A 20,806-nucleotide genomic window follows, 5' to 3' on the forward strand; every position below is an offset into this window, starting at 1 on the left:
GTTAGGTGGAAAATGGTATTTCAATATTTCAATGTCATTATCTTTGATTCTTAGAGAAGTTGAGCACTTTTCTGTGAATAAATCAGCCAGTTATTTTTTTTTTTTCAAATAAACATTTTTACTGAGGTAAAACACACACACAGAAAAGTATATGAGTCATAAGTGCAGCAGTTGCATGCTCCAAACCCTGCCTCCATCGTCACACCCTCCTCTCTTACGCTGTCTTGCCTTCCTCTTCCCTTACAAGGACACTTGTGTTTACGTTTAGGGGTTCACAGGGATAGTCCAGGGTAATCTCGCTACCTCAAGATCTCAACTTAATCATGTCTGCTGAGTCCTTTTTGCGGTGTAAGGTAACATACGCTCAGGTCCTGGGTATTAGCATGTCAGCATCTGTGGGAGCCATTATTCTGCCCACCACAGATACATACGGGGTCATAAACACACACATGTTCAGCTTTAGAAAATACTGCCCAATAATTTTCCCAAGTTGTACCAACTTAGCCTCCCACAAGCAATATATGAACATTTCAGCTGCTCCGTATTTTCACTTGATAGGGTCAGTCTTACTAATTTGAGTCATTTTGGTAGGTTTGCTGCAGGACCTCACTGTGATTTTAATGTGTATTTTCCTGATTACTAAGCACGTTTTGATAAGCCTTTTGACTATGGGAATGTCCTCTGTTTGAAGTTCCTGCTTAGGTCTTTTGTTCATTTTTGTGTCAAATTGTTTGAGCTTTTGTTTCTGATATATCAGAACTTTTAAAAATATAGATTCAGGGTACAAGCCTTTTATCATTATGAGTATCTCAAATATTTTCTCCCACTCTGTGTCTTACATTTGCCATCTCTTTGTCATCTTTTTTGATGAATAGAAGTTCTAATTTTAATGTGATATGATTTATCAATCTTTTTCTTTATGGTTAATGCGTGTTATGTTCTGTTTAAGAAATCTTTGCCTAATCAATGTCTTGAAATTGTTCTCCTATGTTATCTTCTAGAAGTTTTATTGTTTTCCTTTTCACATTTATATCTTCAGTCTACATGGAACTAATTGTTATATGGTTTATTTTTTCATTACCATGTGGATATATAACTGGCCCAGTGTCATTTATTAAAAAAAAAACTATCCCTTCCCCCAGATTTGCATCATCGTATGTCTTTTTTATATTTATTTATTTATTTATTTATTTTTTGAGACAGAGTCTTGCTTTGTTGCCCGGGCTAGAGTGAGTGCCGTGGCATCAGCCTAGCTCACAGCAACCTCAAACTCCTGGGCTTAAGCGATCCTACTGCCTCAGCCTCCTGAGTAGCTGGGAATACAGGCATGCACCACCATGCCCGGCTAATTTTTTTTCTATATATATTTTAGTTGGCCAGATAATTTCTTTCTATTTTTTAGTAGAGATGGGGTCTCACTCTTGCTCAGGCTGGTCTTGAATTCCTGACCTCGAGCGATCCACCCACCTCGGCCTCCCAGAGTGCTAGGATTACAGGCGTGAGCCACCGCGCCCGGCCCGTATGTCTTTTTTAAACCGAGTGCTAGACATTGAGTATAAAAAATCTGAAAGATACTTTGAGGTTTTGAATGATGTTACATCCCCAGGGCGGATTAGCTTTGATTTCTGCATAAGGTTTAGGCAGACCATCTTATAACTGAGCTGCCTGGAAGGGAGGTTTCTTCAGTCTTGTGAAGGGAGGTTTATTTCTAGTTTGCCCGCCCTTCTAAGGTGTGGCCTTCTGGGGGTCCCAGCTGCAAGCCTCGCGCTTTACCAGGGCTTCTCCTCTCTGGTAGGTCGTAACGTGGTCTCCCTGCCCTGTGGAAGTGCTGAAAGTTCTACTCAGGTTCTCAGACTTTCAGAGGCTTTTTCTTTCAGCTTCTCGGCCTCTTAGGTGCAGCTTTAGGATCAGCGAATAGCAGGGGAAAGCAGTGCCAAACGTGTGCACACTCAAGGTGACGCCGTGGCCACCAGTCAGGGCAGAGGCTGTGGTCAGGGGGTCAGTGGGGTCTAACTCACTGGGCCTATTTCCCCACTTCCTGGATGCTTGGCAACAAGGGACATGATGGCAGGACACTCTGAGTGCAAGCCCCTGGGACGTCCTCTCCCTACCAAAATAGTGAACCAGAAGCAACATGGCACCCTTGGGGGACTTGCAGAGATTAACACCATCGTGAAAGACTTGACAGAGCGGGGGTGGGGCAATATCTACCATACCCCATTACCTCACCTGTTTGGCCCGTGCAAAGCCAGAGGTGCCCCAGAGAACGCGTGCAGACCACTCTACACTAAACCAAGCGGCGAGACTCCACGTGCAGCTGCTGTCCCCAGTGTAGCGTCTTTGCCCGAGCAAATCAACCCGGCTCCTGGCCCTTGGTTTGCCGCCGCTGGCCTGACTGGTGCTCCTTCTCCACACCGGTGTTCAAGGTCCACCGGAGCCATTTGCTTTTACCTGTGTGGGCCAACAGTGTGTGTTCCCAGCGGAGCCTCGGGGCCACATCGGTTCCCCTATTCTCTGCCATAATACAGTCTGCAGAGATCTGGATTGTTTGATGTTCCACAAAACGTCCCACTGATGACGTTACGCTGATCGGTTAAAGTGATTGATCTCGGTCACCTGGGTCAATTTGGCTGCTGCACAACGGGGGCCAGGAGGACCGTGTCTGGAACCCAGGGAGAGTCACTGAGTCATCTCGTAGACCTCCCTTGCTCAGTAGCAAAGACTGACGGGAAACTGTACAGTGACCAAACAAAGCAGGACAATCGGGGACTCAGGCCCTTTAGGAATGAAGGTTCCAGTCGTTCTCCCAGGGAGAGAATCCTGAGCAGCCGAGGTTCTGGCCAGGAGGGCAAGAAAGATGTGGACGGGACAGTGCAGGGAGGAAGCCGTAGGCATCGACCATGAGCTCGTGACCAGCTACAGAAACGAGGACTGGAGAATCTCGCATATTTTCTCTGTGCTTACCGTATGCGTGTGCTTATTGGCATATACTAACCATTTTCTTCCACTATCTCCCATTTTCATTTTTTATCCAAGTGGTTAGAGGTCAACTTTATAAGTCAGTCTTTAGGTAACAGAACATTCCATGGGACCGTGACCAAAGGTGAAGAGCAACAAGCAGAGCCGGTGACGGATGCAACACCTGTTGGACCCGTGCATCTTCTTCTTTAGGGCCAGGTGAGAGAACGCCCTCCCTTGTAAGAAGGATGGCCGTGTCTGGTGAGGTGGAGAGACTGAGTTGCTGGTTTCTGCGTGAGCTGTGTGGAGGGTGCAGAGAACACAAACTGGCCAAGGGACAGCCCGTGCCGCGCGTCCATCCGGTGCCTCTCGGCTCCAGATTCACCCTTCAGTACCTGCCGCGCAGTGTGGACTGGACCCGGGCTTTCCTCCTTTCCGGTGAAATGAGCTCAGCTGTCTCAGTGGAGGGCACTAGAGAGGCACTTAAGGAAGGTTCTTTCTGGTTCCGGTCGCTGGGTGTTGCTCCTGCTCCTTTGCTCCTGCTACACTGACCGCAGGGGGCCCTACTCCTCTGGGTGCCCACCCAGGCCTGCTGGCTCGCGCCCCAGAGGCTTGCTTCCTGCTCACCGGTCACACTGGACAAGCTCAGGCCCCAGCAGCCCAGCAAACCTCTTTGCCACGCAGGGGGCTGCAACCACACCTTCTCCAACGAGGACGCAATCTCCGGGAAAAGGCCCCTTCCACGCTCGTCCTTCCCTGGGGACTGTCCCTCAACCCTAGGGTACAGCTTTTTGTTTTCTGTACATCTTTATAGTTATTCTCCTGTAACAGTTCAATAATTTTTCATATTAAGCCTCTCCTTTTTCTGTCCCCTGATGGGACCCACACTGACATGCAGGGTGACGATGAAGAGTAGCCCCAGGATGGGCACCCGGCCTGCCTCCCAGTGACAGCAGGAAGCCGGAGGGCTCCAGGGAGGGTTGTCTCTGGAACCAAGTGACAGCTCATGGCTTTTCTCACCTCATGGAAAACTTAATTGAAAGGCTGTGAAGGGCATGGGGAAAATTATCCACACATACATAGAATCATTTAAAAAAATTAGAATTCATGTGATCATGTAGAAAATGACATTGAGGAAATGAGAAGAGCAGGGCACAGGCACATAAATGCCTAAGGAATGGGAAATGACGCGATTGTTCAATGCAGAATTCACAACTATGAAAGAAAGAAAATATAATACATCGAATGTGTAGTTACTATTTATACAGTCACAATTAAAATGATTTAAGCAAACTCGTGCTAGACCTGTCAGGGGTAGCGAGCACAGGTGGGGCTGGGCTGGCATGAGAAGCTACGTAACTGTGCGGTGTCAGGTGGCCTGGGAGGAAAAGGGGCCGCCACCGAGGAAGCAGCTGCCTGTCCAGAAAGCAAGTAACCTGTTAAAACGCGGATTCGGACTCAGGAGGTCTGGGATGGAGGCCGCAATTCTGTATCTCGAACAGTCCCGGGAGCTGCCGGTGCTGTTGGCTACTGCACTTCGAGCAGCCGGAGCCCACGTCGCTGTGAGTCAAAAAGGCAGGTGACCAGTTGCTTTTTAAAAAGTACAATGAGTTGACTGAGAAGGGCCAGGGTACAGGAAACACAGCTGTCCACCTAACACGGGGCTGCTGGTCCCAACCCTGCAGGGAAGATGGGCTTATGTACGCCCCAGCTCTAAAGAGCCCAGTCTCGTGAGAGGAGGGGGCACCAGGGAGAGCAGAGAAACCCCGTCAAGAGTCTTTGCAGAGTCCTCAGCGTCCAGGAGGAGAGGCCTGGGGGCTGCATGGATGAGAACCCCCCTCCCACCACCGCTAACGAGCAGGGTTATCGGTGGTGCCGGCCCGCCAGGTCCAGGAACCTATGACTGGAAGATTCTCTTTTCCACTTGCCTGGAGTTGCTGGACAGGTAGGTCTGGGAAGGGGATCAGGAATCTGACAACTTTTCATGACCTGCTTATGGACCGTGTAAGGGAATATGGATCAGATGCTGTTTACAATTAAGTGGGATAGTCGCTGGTTTAATAACCATCCCCAAAGGATGCTGATAACTGACGATGTCCACTGAAAGGAGCTTTTCCAAGGCTCTTGTAGCTCTTTCTTGCTCAACAGTGTGATCCGTGATTGGAAAACTTGAGAAGCAAAAGGCGTACATCAGTTCTCTTCTGCAAGTGGCAAAAAGACTAGCTAAAATAGGAAGCAAAAAAAAAAATGTATCAGCTTATTAATTTTAAAGTCCAGAATTCAGGTGGGTTTCAGGCAGGATGGGTACTCACACTGTCCTCAAACTACCCCCTGTTCGCTACAAAAAAAAAAAAAAAAAAGCAGACAAACAAAAAACAGAAAAAAAGAAAAAATACCTAAGTAGAGAGGCAGAGAGTGACGCGGTGCCATAGGAACAATGTATCGGCACAGTCAGGGCACAAAGGAAAGAGGGGTCACATTCCCTTGGGAAGGGGGAGTCAGGGAAAACTCCATAGCAAAGTCTTGGCTGAGCCCTGGGACCTGGGCAACAGTCTTCGGGAAGTCAGAGGCCCCAGCGTAGTGATTAAGAATGTAGGAGCCAGAGTCAGAACGCCTAGTTCAGATCTTGGCTCCACCTGGGCTGCGTGGCCTTGGGCCAGGCGTACTTCACTGCCGCAGGTCTGTGTTGCCTCGTGCATCCCACGGGTGCACCAGTGGGGTTGGTGATGGCAGCGCACATTTACTGGGGCCTACGGCATACCAGGCATCGTGCTTTAGACATGCGCTGCTGTCAGGAAAACACCCAGTTCTTCCTCTGCTCTCACACCAACACCACAATCGACACAGAAGACTTCGGGGGCCATGTGTGTTTGTGGGGGCTTCCTCGCCACCGAGCAGTGGTCACCAGCTGGGTGTCCTCTGATTCAATTCAATTCCGGTGCTATCTTCCTGGAGGTAGCGTCAGATTCCGCAGGTCGAGGGCTCAGTTCCCAAAACGGCACCCCCGTCAGACATCATTCATATCCCCAGGCCTCCAGGACTTCCGATCGACTGCCCTCGGGTTGGGATTTCCACGACCCCTTCTTTGGGCTAGATTAATCTGCTAGAGCGGCTCGCAGAGCGCAGGGAAACACATGCGTACATCTGGCTCATTATAAAGGGTGTTACAAAGGACACAGGTGAAGAGGTGCACAGGGCGAGGCGCGTGAGAAGGGGTGTGCAGCTGCCGTGCCCCTGTGGGTGCCCCACCCCCCAGGACCCACCTCGTGTCCAGCTGCCCAGAAGCTCCCCAAATGCTGTCCCCTTGGGCCTGTTATGGAGAGCTCATTGGATAGGCATGCTTGGCAGCCACGTAGAAATGGGACTGGATGGAAAGGGTAGGATCTAAACCAGCAAGGCCTGTCTGTCCAGATTCTTCCCGGCCTCTCTGTGCAGCGTCCCTTCCTCCAGGGTGGGGGGCAGGGCTCCCACTGGCGTGAAGGTCTTACGGTCCACAGTCAGATTGGAGTCCGGCCTTTGGCAGGTGAAAGGAGGGCAGGAGAAGGTCCGAGGGAGAGATTCTGTGTTCTAGGGCGTCCTCCTGAGGCCTAAAGCCCCCAACATTATAACAAGGGCCACGTGAGCTATGAGCCAGGAACTGTGGATAAAAACCTATACACACACACACACGTGTAGGCACATATATAATGTGGATGAAAACCAATATATACACATCTGTGTACATAAACACACATATCATAAATATGTACATATAATATCACAATTGCATTGACCTAGGAGAATGATACTGTTATTACCCCTATGTTCAGATGAAGAGACCGAAGTTCAGGGAGTAACTTTCTCCGTCGTAGATGGAACGGTAGTGAAAGAGTTCAAACTCAGCGAGGTCACATCCCCATGCTCTCAACCACACAACCTCCGGATTTCCGGATTGTCACACTGCGGTAGCGCCATGTCCGACGTGCAGTGAACGCTTAGTGACTATCAGCTGCTGCTAGTGAATGTCGACTTGCCGATGTCGCTTTCCGTCATTGCTAACGTTGCTTTCTTGTTGCTATTGCGATGATTGAATCTGATCTCCTGGAAACACCCCTGTCCTGGCCGGCTCAGCCACTGTCCCTTGACAAACTGCCTGGCTGACGGCGATGCCTGCCCTCTGTCACACCCTCATCGACCGTCCGTGGAGACTTTGAGGCAGGTGTTTTGCTCCACGTTTGCATGTAGGATTTGACTCCACTTCCTCTGCAGCGTCTCTTGAACGAAAACAAGGTAAAATGTTGCAAATCCAGCAGAAAACGCTTTCCCGAAGGATCTGTCTACTTTAGAAATCATACAGGATCCCTTTGAAGTGGTGGACCTCCTCATAATGCGCCCTTTGCCGCACTTTCCTTTCGGTGACAGTTACAGACCACAGCACGGGACGCTGCTGCCGGCGCAGTGCTGATTTACTCCCCGGGCTCCTGTCGCTCAGCCTGCGAGCCGCAGCGCCCACGTGCCCTCTCGTCCCCGTTCCTTCCCATGGTCGCGAGCGTGTCTGCTCATTTTCCACTCTGGAATTGCCACATAGGGGAGTTCAAAATTTTTACCTCTTCCTTTTAGAGATTTTAGGTTTTTTTGAGGGGGGGCCTTGGACGGAGCCTGAGAATTAAGTTGCCATGAGACAGGTCACCAGGAGAAAAGCACACAGCGTATCTGATCCAAGTTCTGCGTGGCACGGGAGCCTTCAGAAGGAAATGAAGACCCAGAGAATCAGTTCGAGTCAAATGTCTATGTGCCGAATGGGACAAAGAGAAGTCACTGTGAGAATGCAACAAGGCTCAGGCGAGGGCAGTGGCCTGGGTGGAGGAGTGATGGGGAAGATACGGGTCAGTTTAACAAGGTTGGTTTGTACAGATCTCCCTCGGCTTCAACCCCCGTCCTCAGTGGTAAGAAGGCCGCCTCCCTTGTGGTATCTTTCACACGGGAATTTCATCTTCTGATTTTAAGAATCAAAACGAAGGTCAGAGCCATCATCTTGCACCAGCTGTTTTTCAAGTGCTTTTTAACTCAGAATAGTCAAGATGCCAGAGTAGCATATTTCGGGCTTGCATATTCTTAACCCTTTCTTCTATTAGCAGCTCTACTGTGGTTGAGGGTTCCTCTGTCTGAAGATGTGAAATATGCAAAACATTTGTACCTCAACTGTTGATCTGCTGGGAGGAAACTGCCTCCATATAACCCTGTGTAAGTCTTGCCCCGAACACCGAAAAGGGAGGGAAGACCCAGGCCTAAAGTCAGCTTGGTTTTCACTCCAGTCATGAAGAAGTTGGGATTGTTTCTGTAATGTTCGGACCCCCCCATTGAAGCATATTCCAGCAAAGTCCTCCAGGATGAGAGGTGGGCTGTGGATCCCCGGCATGACCCTAAAAGCTGTTGGGAGCAGTGGTTTTCCACCTTGCCTCTCTGTTAGAACTCACCTGGGGAGATTTAAAAAATTCCCAATGTTCAGGCCAATCACATCTGGGTCTCTGGAATTGGGGCCCGCCCAGTGCTTTTTAAATTGCCCACGTGGTTTTAGTGTGCAGCCAATACCGAGACCGTGACTCTGCAATGGTGCTTCTCAGCCTTGAATGAGTCTCTGATGCATCTGGGGGCTTGTGGAGGGCAGGTTTTGGTGCGGTGGGTCTAGGACGGGGCTTGCAGGAGTGTCACTGCTGCTGGTCAGTGGCCCACGCTCTGCGTCACCGGCCCTAGGATGTGGTTCTGCCTACAGAGATCGATACCAAAGGTCTTTGGGGCACAAAGGACAAACCTGCACCCCAAGAGGGCTGGTATTGGCCAGTGTCAATTCTGTCAATGGCTGCTCATTAGAATTCACCTTTGGAGCTTGAAAAAAGAAGTCAGATACCCTGGAGATTGTGATTTTTTGGTCTGGGGTGAGGCTCTGTATATCATCTGTATTAAAAAATATCTCCTTGGGTGATTGTAGGACACAGTTATGGTTGAGAACTGCTGATTAAAATAGTAAATGCTAAATAAATTCATTCTCTCCAAAAATATGGCATGGTAGGTTGAGCTATAGATTTCTGTAAAAAAAAAAAAAAAAAAAAATTTAGAGTCTTGGCTTAGGATACTGGGATTGTCTATCTGAAATCTACATTTATTCATGGACATGCATGAAAGAAGTTTAGAGGACCGAAGTGATTAGAAATCTCAGTACCATGTTGAGAACCCAACTTTAATTTCCAACCAAAAAGGTGAAGTGGTGGTAGCAGGAATCCAAGCTTATCCCACCAAACCAGCCGCACACTCCCTCCACCCCACGTATACAACACACAACACGCAGACTCACACACCCCCACATTTATAACACACACAACACACCACACATATAACACATACTCGACACATACATACACAACCCATGCACACAAAGTACACAACATGCACACATCCCACACATACACACTCTCCACATACAAACACATACCTCACATATACACAACACACACCAGACATCACACACATGTGCAACACACTACACATGCAAGTAACACCCCCACCCCCCCACACAACATACATGTACACCACATATACAACACATACACATTACAGAAACATACCACACACACTAGACACATACAGACACACCATGCACACACCACCCATCACACACACACAACACCCATCACCCTACCTTGACACACATCCTTTCATCTTGTGGATATTTTTCAATGTAGCATTGATAGTGATCATATGAGACGGCAGCTTAACCTGTCTCCAAAGGACTCGAAGTGACAGATGGAAACAAAGAAAGGCGACACACCCAGAGAGACTCACCGGCTCTAAACGCAGGAGGACGATGGTTTCCCTCAGAGCCACGTGGGTGGCTTCCAGTTAGCCACGCAATCACGCGGGTCAACAGCCACGAGATCTCAACACTTTATCATAACATAGGATTTGTGTGAGATGGTTTTGCCCAACTGCCGGCTACAGTGTTCTGAGCACAGGTAAGGTGGGCTGGGCTAAGCTCCGCTGTTCAGGAGGTTAGGTGCATTAAACGCATTTTCAACTTAACGATGTTTTCAACTTACGATGGGTCCGTTGGGATGTGGCCCCACGAGAAGTCAAGGAGCACCTGTACTTAATATCACTGAACTGTGCATTTAAAAATGGTAAATTTTAAGTTATGTGTATTTCACTGCTACAAAAGAAGGCACAGGAAACAATAAAGAAATGTAACATTCTATGTGACGTTGGATTAGGGGAATGGAGTCTCCGTGTTTTCTGGAAAGAAGACCAGAGGGGTGTACAGCAGACAGCTCACAGTGCTATCCCCGTGGGGAGGAGAGAAATTGCCGGCAGGGCTGGGCAGGGACTTTTAGTTTCACTCTCACGTCTCTGTATTGTTTGAATTTTTGACCTCGAATATCTATTGCTTTTTTGATTTTATCAGAACAGAAGAGCTTTCCAGTTGTGCATGATCCTGTGTCACCCTCACCACGACCACAGTGCCAGGTCCCGCAGGCTCCCTGCCCCCTCCCTCGGGGTCCTTGCCCCTGACTTGCGATGCATCTCAGCCCTTCACAGGTGGCCCACCTCACCAGAGCCCCCGGGCTGGGCCAGCACGGCCCCGTGTCCCCCTGGGTCTCTGGCCCCTTTCCCAGCTACCTCTGTGCTCACCCCTGCTACAGACAGCAGGACTGCAGCCCCTGCCACCCCTCCCACCCCTCAGCCCCTGGTGGGCGGTGTCTGCTTTTTTTATATTGATACATAATAGATGTACATATTTTCAAAGTACCTATGATAATTTGATACATTCATATGATGTGTAAAGATCAAATCAGGATTAAGTTATCCATCACCTTAAGTATTTATCTTTCCTTTATGCTAGGAACATTCAAATTATTCTCTTCTAGCTATATTGAAATGTACCATAGATTCGTTTTAACTATAGTCAACCTACTGAAACACTAGCTCTTATTTCTTCTATTTAGCTGTCTATTTGTACCCATTAATCGACTTCTCTTCATCCTCCACTCCCCCTTGCCCATCCTGGCCCCTGGTAACCACCGGTCTACTCTCTATCTAGTGAGATCCACTGTTTTAGCTCCCACATACGAGTGAGAACACACCATATTCGTTCTTCTGTGCTTGCCTAATTTTACTTAACATAGTGACCTCCAGTTCCATCAGTGTCACTGCAAATGACAGGATTTCATTCTTTTCTTGGCTGAATAATGTTCTGTTGTGTACGCATAGCACATTTTCTTTATCCATTCATCCACTGATGGGCATTTAGGCTGATTCCATATCTTGGCTATTGTGAATAGCGCTGCAATAAACATGGGAGTGCAGGTATCTCTTTGATCTATTGATTTCCTTTCTTTTGGATATAGACCCAGTAGTGGAATTGCTGGATCATATGGTAGTTCTATTTTTAGTTTTTTGAGAAACTTCCCTGCTGTTTTCCATAGCTGCTGTACTAATTTCATTCCCGCCAACAGTGCACGAGGGTTCCCCTTTCTCTGTATCCTCGCCAGCATCTGTTAGTCCCTGTCTTTTTGATAAAAGCCATTTTAACCGGGGTGAGATGACATCTCATTGTGGCTTTGATTTACATTCTCCGATGATTAGTGATATTGAACATTTTTTCATATCATATACCTGTTGGCCATTTGTATGTCTTCTTCTGATAAATTTCTGAGATCTTTTGCCCATTTTTATTTTTTTTTTTTTATTTATTTATTTTTTTGAGACAGAGTCTCACTCTGTTGCCCAGGCTAGACTGAGTGCCATGGCGTCAGCCTAGCTCACAGCAACCTCAAACTCCTGGGCTCAAGTGATCCTCCTGCCTCAGCCTCCCAAGTAGCTGGGACTACAGGCATGCGCCACTATGCCCGGCTAATTTTTCTATATATATATTTTTAGTTGTCCATATAATTTCTTTCTATTTTTAGTAGAGACGGGGGTCTCGCTCTTGCTCAGGCTGGTCTCGAACTCCTGACCTTGAGCGATCCACCCGCCTCGGCCTCCCAGAGTGCTAGGATTACAGGCGTGAGCCACCGCGCCCGGCCTTTTGCCCATTTTTAAATCAGTTTTTTTTTTTCTTTTGGCTATTGAGTTGTTTGAGCTCCTTAGATATTCTGGTTAGTAATCCCTTGTCAGATGGGTAGTTTGCAAATATTTTCTCCATTCTGTTGACTGCCTCTCCACGTTGTTGATTGTTTTCTTTGCTTGCAGAAACTTTTTAGCTTGGCCTAGTCCTATTTGTCTAGTTTTGCTTTGGTTGCTTGTGCTTTTGAGGTTTTACAACAAAAAAATCTTTGCCCAGATCAATGTCCTGGAGTGTTTCCCCAATGTTTTCTTCTAGCAGTTTCATAGTTTCAGGTTGTACATTTAAGTCTTTAATCCCTTTTAATTTGACTTTTGTGTATATCAGGAGATAGGGATCTAGTTTCATGCTTCTGCGTGTGGATATCTGCCTGACTTCTTTCGACAACTTCTCTCCCAGGTCTGGTCAAATCTGTTAATAGCCTGCTTCTGCTGCTCAGGTGTTTCTGGAGACCAATAATGGAAAACACACAGTCTTCAGAGCTTTGATATCAGGATCCCTCTAATCAGAGGGTCTTGGAGCAACTGATGGAAGCAATGGCCAGTCTGGTTTCCAACACCAGAGGGATTCTGGGTGTCGCTTGTTGGGATGGACATCACCGGACATAGCATGTCCCTCATTTGGATGCCACAGAGGCATTCTGAAATAGGTTATGTATGGAAGAGGAAACCCTCTTCTCGATTGGCCGCATCTTATTTTCCTCTCCAAATATCAGCTCACTTCAAACACCTAACAAGCTGCTGTGCCTGACAGAACCTGGTGGGAACCAGAGGGGTGGGAGGAGTTGACTGGACACGGGGGACTTTCCTTTCACATACAAATGTTTGTGTTGGGAAGTCTCCTCCAAGCCTCTCCTGGTGAGCCTTCTCTTTCTGGGGATGTTCCGCTTGGCATCTCGGCATCTGAGTGCCTCTTGTGGGAAATTCCCAGAGCCACACAGCTCCCAGGTTACCAATCGGGGGAGGCTCGGCGCCCTACACAGCGGGAGTGCCCACGACGGGGGTCTCAGTCACAGGGAGGAAGTGCAGTCGGCAGGGTGGCAACTCACTCAAGGCCGGACTTCCGCTGCCCGGGAAGAAAGCCCAGGACACCACCCTCAGTTCTGACGGAGCCACACTCACTGCCATCAGACAGATTTCAGTTTCGTCTCCACCTCCTAGAAACTGTGTAACCTCCAGACAGTGCTTTATCGCTCCCTGCCTTGATTTCCTTCACGTCCTGAGAAAGTTCCAGAGTGTTATGAGGATTAATGCAGGACAACACCCTAGCAGGTATTCATTCCCCTCCTGCCCCATCTGCAAAAGCGCTTTTAAAACTGTCTGTGACGTTGTCCCCTTGTAAGACCTCAAGACATACATAAAACTGGCACGTAAGCGCCAAAAGAAAAAGGAAATCTTTCCTCACACTTTTACAGGGCAAGATTAAATAAACAGGAACCCATGCAGTTTGCAGCTGAGTTCACCCAGGTGTCCCTCCTCCGTTGCAAGGACACGCCCTACCTGTGGCTCCTGTGCCGTGTTGGGTCTTCACAAAGTTTCTTTTTTTTTTTTTTTTTGAGACAGAGTCTCGCTCTGTTGCCCGGGCTAGAGTGAGTGCCGTGGCGTCAGTCTAGCTCACAGCAACCTCAAACTCCTGGGCTCAAGCGATCCTACTGCCTCAGCCTCCCGAGTAGCTGGGACTACAGGCATGTGCCACCATGCCCGGCTAATTTTTTCTATATATATTTTTAGTTGTCCAGATAACTTCTTTCTATTTTTAGTAGAGACGGGGTCTCGCTCTTGCTCAGGCTGGTCTCGAACTCCTGAGCTCAAATGATCCACCCGCCTCAGCCTCCCAGAGTGCTGGGATTACAGGCGTGAGCCACTGCGCCCGGCTTCACAGTTTCTAATTCTTCAATTATGGTGTTTAAAAAGGAAAGCATCAATTGGCTCCCTTTGAATTCATGAGTAACTGGAAAGACCTCTCCATCCATTTTTAAAACTTTGCTTTATTATGGTAAATATACATAACACAAAATTTCCCACTTTGACCCTGTTTAAGTGCACACGGTTTGGTGGCATTCGTACCTCCGCACTGCTGTGTTCCCGACACCAACATCCACCTCCGGCTCTTTTCCATCTTCCCAAATTGAAACTCCATATCCTTTAACAATAACTGCCCACCCCTCCTCCAGCCTCTGGAAGCTGATGCTCTACTTTCTGTCTCCGTGAATTGACTGTTCCAGGTACCCCACCTGAGTGGAATCATACAGTATTTGACTTTTTGTGGCTGGCTTATTTCAGTTAGCATGATGTCTTCGGGATTCATCGCGCTGTAGCACATGTTGGAATTTTCTCCACCCATTTTTGCGGAGAGAAGCTTGTTCTCTGTCGCGGTTGTTCCCTTTCTCGGTCAGGAAGAGGCGGCAGAAGGAGCACGGCGGATCCACACAGGCCTTCGCATCTGTGTCCCTCACAGCTGTCTGTCTTCCAATTAGGAGGGTTACCTTGGCAACTAATAGCTTCTCTAATTCTTTTTAAGGCTGTGAACAGATGACCAAATTACAAGGCCAAAAGATTATGAAGATTGAGCATACACATGTACAAGGGGACGTTGTAATCATTTTAGAAAACACAGAGTGATTCTGACATTTCATACTTGATTCAAGCAATATGTTTTGAGTACCCTGCTCTGTGCCCAGCGGTGGGCTAGGTGCAGGACACGATGGTGAGCAGAAACAGACGCGGCGTGCGCAGAGCCTGCGGTCTCCGGGGGTGATCACAGACACAGCTGACCCCGTAATCACAGGCACAGCGAACCGCTTGGAAGGAAAAGGCCACGTTTTTCTGAAAGCACAGCCCAAAGGCGCCTGCCTAGATTAGGAAGTAGGAAAGGTTCCCGTAGAATTAACACATAAACAGAGGCCTGAAAGGTGAGTGAGATTTGAGCAAGCAGTTTGGGAAGGAGAGAAGGCAGCTGGACGTGGCTGAGCCAGTGTGCCACATGGTGTCAGCTATAACATTTGTCTGCCTTCCTAGAATGGTCCAGAAATTCCCTGTGTTTTCTGTGGGAACACAGGACAAATTACCCTGCCCTTTGGCAGGTAGAAGCCAAGGCAGGAATCACACCAGGCTGGGAAATATTGTTCCTTCCCTGGGACAATGTGTTTCAGAGGAGGGACTCTGGATGGCTTTCAGCCGTGTCAGGGACTGGAGCTGAGACAGTGGACTAGGTAGGCGCCTGGCTCGGAGGGCCGGACTGGGATGCATGTGACCGGGAACACGGAGAAGGGCATCCCGCTCTAGGGAAAGACAGGGGCCAGGAAGTGAAGACACAGTCAGGGCCCTAACTGCTGGCTGGTGGGTAGGACCAAACTCTGTTTCCTGGTGAGGGTGGGGGGAGGTTCAGTGTAACCAGACAAGCAAAGTGGAAGCCACCACCTGGCAAACTCTGGGTAGTGGTGGGGACTCGGGTGCCAGGTCTCACGATACTGTGTCTGGGAATGAGATTAAGCCCTGCCTGCACCTCGTGGCTGCGGGGGCCAGAAGTGGCCTTGGCTTGGTCAAGGCTGACCCTGTCCTGGAAGGGGCTTATCATGAGGTTTTCAGAGATCAGAGAGCAGAAGACAGAAATGGAATTTGGAAATGGGAAGGGAAGGCAATGTATTAATATTTCATAGCCCAGGCGTTTTGGAGGAGGATGATCTGGGTTGGTGCTAAGACAGCACTGTTGTCAGGGGGCCCAAGACCACCCTCAGTTAGATAGAAAGACCACCCTCAGATAAGGCTTGCCAGTGATTCACTGGACGCACTCATGGAACTCAGAAAGCCGTCCTACTCATGGCCGCAGTTCGTTACAGCAAAAGGATGCAGATTAAAACCAGCCAAGGGAAGAGGCACAGGAGTGAAGTCCTGGAGAGCCCAGGTGGGCACAAGCTTCCCGCTGCCTTCTCCAGTGGGGTTCCACGGGCAGCTCTTACTCCTCCCGGCGATAATTCGGGACAACCAGGGGAGGTCCCTGAGCCTTCGTGTTCAGGGTTCTTATTGGTGGGTGGTCACATAGGCCTGGAGGGCCCATGTGGCTGACATCAGTCTCCGGTCCTTGCAGAGCTCAAACTGATGTGGCATGGCCCAGAGCTCCCACCATAAACCACACTGTCAGCCTAGACTGTCAGGCATGACCCACGGCCCCAGGTGTACGAAGACAGGATGTTCCAAGCCTTGGAGCTGGTCTCCTAGGAGGTGGTCAAGGGCCAGTTTCTTTGGAATGTGCAGGGTTTGGACAACCCAAACCTGCTGCTAACCCTCACTGCACACACACGGCTGCTGGCTGATGGCCAGCGCGAAGGTATTTGAGAGGAATAGTGATCAGAAAAGGAGAAAATGGGCCCTCGATAATTGTCATCCTTTCCAAACTTCTGCTTTGTCTCACCCTTGAATCTTGGCTCCCCACTGCTTCCAAAAGGACAATCCCAGCTGTCACGTCGCTGTTGCTGGGTCCCCTCACCCTCCGTGTCCGTCCCCTTGCCCAAACTGAGCTGAACTGGGGAGGGGAAGGTAGGAACCAAATCAGCCACGGTCGGATATGTTGTCCCCCGCTTTGCAGTCGCTGTGAGCCTGGCTGGCTCTGCGGCGATGCGTGTGGAACCGTGGGCTGCCTCCAGGGTTCCTGCCAGCACTCGCCGTGCACGGCTGGCAGATGGCGGGCGCGAGATGTCTTCCCCGCACTTTGCCGTCGCTATGAAACTGGGCTACTGTCTCCTCTCTTCTCCCACACTCCCTCCAACCCCCCCTCCCCCCACCAAATAACGCTATTTTAGCATTGAGAAAACCGTCCTCATTAGGTTATGGGCTTCAGCATCTTACCAACCTGCTTCTACTTGCAACTTCTTCACGGCAAGGAAGCTAAGAGGCCAGTTATGTTCCCTGTGAATGTTTTAAATACATGTGAACAAAACAAAATGGATTTTAAACAGAACAAAAAGCAATTTACCAACTCCTCTTCCCCCTCCCCCCTCGACTGAACTTTCCTATCACGTATTTTATTATTATATTATAGGAATCCACTTTGCAGTGAGTTAATTTTCAGTTACAAATAAAAGTGCCTATGACTTTGCCATTGATTTTATCTTCTCTTTTAGGTAAAAACCTTTTAGAAATTCAACGTCGAGTCACACGAACTGCTTCAGATGTAGGAATCTCTAGGTTAAGGCTTCTGGTATCTATCAAATCATTTCACATTTCCGGCTGTCAGTAGGCGCTTAGCACTGCGCAGAGGTGATGTCACACTGGTCGGGCAAGCCGGTCGGTGGCCCTGTGCCTGGCTACTGCCCACGCCCAGCGGCTGTTACATACTTAGAATGTCACATCAAGCTCCGCGTGGGAAATGTGAGCCTGACACATGGGACGTGGCCATTACCCTCCAAGCCATACCTTGTCTGTGGGCTGATTCTGGATGGATGGCAAAATCTTCCTCACCCAAAGTTCGCAGGACAAAAGGCTTCACTCGGGGTGCCCTCTGCAGGTCCCCAGAAGAGTTCACGATTCCAGAGCCCTTGGTGACATCACACTTAGTATTTATGGTGACCTACTTCTGGCAGAGTTTTGTTTTAGAGGCCTTTGCTCACCACGTGCGAAGACGTGCATATCCACAGCAGGGACACGTGTCAAGTTCCAGATTTAGGTGTTCAGTGTGTGATGAGGACGCGAGTCTCCTCCAGGGCACCCTCCCCATCGGGGCTTTAAGCTGCAAAGGACAAAAGGCTGTGAAGTGAAGTCCCTGTGCCAGCACCTCCCCGACTCGTGCCCTGCGGGGTGGCAGGGGCACTGACGAGGGAACGCACGTGCAAGGGCCTCTGGGATAGAACCGCTGAGCAGACCTCCTCACTGCAGGGCTTTGCGGAGCCCTCGACACTAACACACGCTGCAAGTATGCCGGGGCCACGGCACGCAAAGGTCTCGGTGCATTTGGCCCAAGAATACACACGTGTGTGTCTCACAACGACCAGCTCCTCGTCCTGCATTTTATAATAATTATTATGACTTAATATCCATGCTGTAAAATGTACAGCTGGGTGGGTTTTACCTCTCGGTATAACACGTCTCCATCCCCCCTGGGATCAGGATGCAGGACGGAAAGCTTCCTGTTGTCCCTGCTCAGTCCGTGCATCCAAACGCTGACTTCCGCCACCATAGGCTAGTCTTGTCTATTCTTGAACTTCATAAAACGGAATCATACCCTATATGTCTGGCCTCTTTTGCTTAATAGGCTTCCGAGACTCAGCCGTATCATTGCGTTAAAAGTAGTTCTGAAGCCGTAGCTTCATTCGTCCCCATCGTGGTCACCAACGGAGGAAGGGGAAAAAGGACCCATTAGAAGCGACTCCGTGGGCGTGTCCGCGACCCTGACGTCATCACAGTCACCACCCTGTATGTGAACACCCACCGATGGTTAAAAGAGCCTTACTTTAAGGTAGATTTGTTCCAGTATTCTTCCGTCAACTTTAAAGCAAAATTGGAGGCTTTCTTTTATAGATTTTTTTTAAGACTTTTAAGTTTTTATTTTGGTATTTTCTTTATCAGGAAGTCAATGTAACATGTTGCATTAAATCTTGGGACATCTTTACAAATCTTATTAGAAAATGAATAATCCCTGTGCTCCCTTATGTGCTGGGGGAATTAAAAGGCATGTAAGACAATCAGACAGACAGGTAAGCTCGAGGTTATTCATTCGCTCATTTATCCAATAAATATTCAGTGAGCATTGATTGAATGCCCAACCCCCTCTCAGTGCTAGTGACTAAAAAAGAAAGAAAGAAAAATAAATGGTCGTTGCCCTCCAAGTGCTCAGAGGCAAATAGTTAAAAATGGCGCCCGGCTCGGTGCTGCAGTGCACTGGGAGCTCCTAGCACGGGTCCTAGTTCTCATCCGTGGCCCGACGGCACTGCACGGTCATTATCTGACTTCTAGCACCTCTAGTTGTGTGCCTGTCCCCAGCTGGACCCTAGCGAGTAGGGACTGTGTTTTATTCATTTTCAGTCACCAGCTTCTTCAAAATGCCTGGTTCACTCAAAGAAGTCATTCCACAATGAGTGAATGAATGACACGGTAGGGTCCTCATCCTGTCTCTGCCAGTCATTATAAGATATCTCAAAAGATTGCAGAAACCACAACCTTGTACAAAGGCCACCAAAACCTTACACAAAACTTGTGCGAGGACATCTGCCCAGCAACTGCCTTGGGTTGCTGCCAACGTTGTTATTGATCTTTGTGGCCAAAGACAACTGTATCAAAAAACTCATTTTTTCCTTCAAAAACCCTTATCTTCTTTTAGCTCCATGAATATTCCCATCATAATGTCACTGCAATGCTTTCCCCAAATAAATATAATTTAATTTTAGAGTCTCTTTCTCCGTCTGTTATTTAGGTTTCGACATATTTTGGTGTCATAAGTGGGACTGGAGCTAGCTCACCCCAGGCAGATTGGTGAGCCCGGAAGTGGAGTGAGGTCCCACCGGTGCCCTCCTCAGCCCTGCACCCCACAGCCCCCCTCTTCTGCCCCAGTGATCACCTTGCAGATTCCTGGACTCCTTCTTTTTGGTGAGGGATTTTTTTTTTTTTTTTAATTCATGATCTGTTTTGGTCATAAGGCTGCCTTAAATAAAAGACCTTACATCCCTCCTGGGACTATAAAAGTCTTTTCTGGCAAGCCCTTCCTGCATAAAGACCAGTGTCCTTCCAGTTTGAGCACTCTGGTTTCTACAAAATTTGCATTCTGTCTGTGGGGTTTGTCTTTTCTGGTAGATTTAGTTTAGGTTCTTTCTGCACGCCTGGTTTAATGTTTTGTTTGGTCTGCATGCCTGGCTTAAAATTTTTGTGAGCACTCTTATTTTGTTCCATTTTTATTTACACATGTCTGTAAATAATTTTGGGTCTTTTACTTTTTTTTTCCTCCCAGCTCATTTCTGAAAAATCTTCAGAAAGCAAAAAATAAGCATTCAAAATCGTGGGTGCAGGATAGCCAACTGAAAGCTGATGTGAGTGTTCTAAAGATTATACAAAATTTATAAAGTTCGGGTGGTCCTGATGTGACGTGGTCAGTCATGATTCTGGTTGTTAAAATGCCGTATGTATAGAAATAACTAAATTTCCTTGTCAATTGTGAACGCACATCAGATTTTTAACCATGGCTAATCTAAATTTTTGTCACCCATAGTTATTGTTTTGTTTTGGTTTTTTTTTAATTTTTTTTTTTATGGAACGCTTCACGAATTTGCGTGTCATCCTTGCACAGGGGCCATGCTAATCTTCTCTGTATCGTTCCAATTTTAGTATATGTGCTGCCGAAGCGAGCACCATAGTTATTGTTTTGATGTTTCTCTAAAAGCATTTACAATCAGCTATAGTCAAAAATTACTTTTCATGGAAAAGTCTCTAACAAGTACTTTTAAATATCAGTTTCTAAAAATAACTTTAAGATCAGTGAACTAAATAAAAATTTCCAAACTCCAATAAAAAAATTGGTAGGTTCATAAAACTGCTAATCAAGATCGAACAGAATGAAAATTAATTACATAAAATTGCATAACTGAAAAAGATAATTTTTTTGACTTTTATTTGAAACACTGTTGGTTCTCTACTTAAATGTGTTGTTTTCCAGATTTAAGGAAACTTTTTCGCTTAAGCTATGTATAGTTTACAGTAATTTGGTAAAGTATACTTTTATAAATAAAAGTGTAAACATTTTACATTTTTTCCCTACTGATCCCTCCAAAAT

General features: G+C 47.9%; 1 non-coding gene across 1 annotated transcript; it reads right to left on the reverse strand.

Moving 5' to 3' along the window:
* Positions 1-20,278: 20,278 nt before the first annotated feature.
* LOC138393521 (U6 spliceosomal RNA) lies at positions 20,279-20,385 on the reverse strand. The gene has a single exon (XR_011235201.1). It is a non-coding gene; the product is annotated as a U6 spliceosomal RNA (small nuclear RNA).
* Between the last annotated feature and the right edge of the window lie 421 nt (positions 20,386-20,806).

Source organism: Eulemur rufifrons, chromosome 11, assembly GCF_041146395.1.
Source record: "Eulemur rufifrons isolate Redbay chromosome 11, OSU_ERuf_1, whole genome shotgun sequence".
NCBI classification, from domain to species: Eukaryota; Metazoa; Chordata; class Mammalia; order Primates; family Lemuridae; genus Eulemur; species Eulemur rufifrons.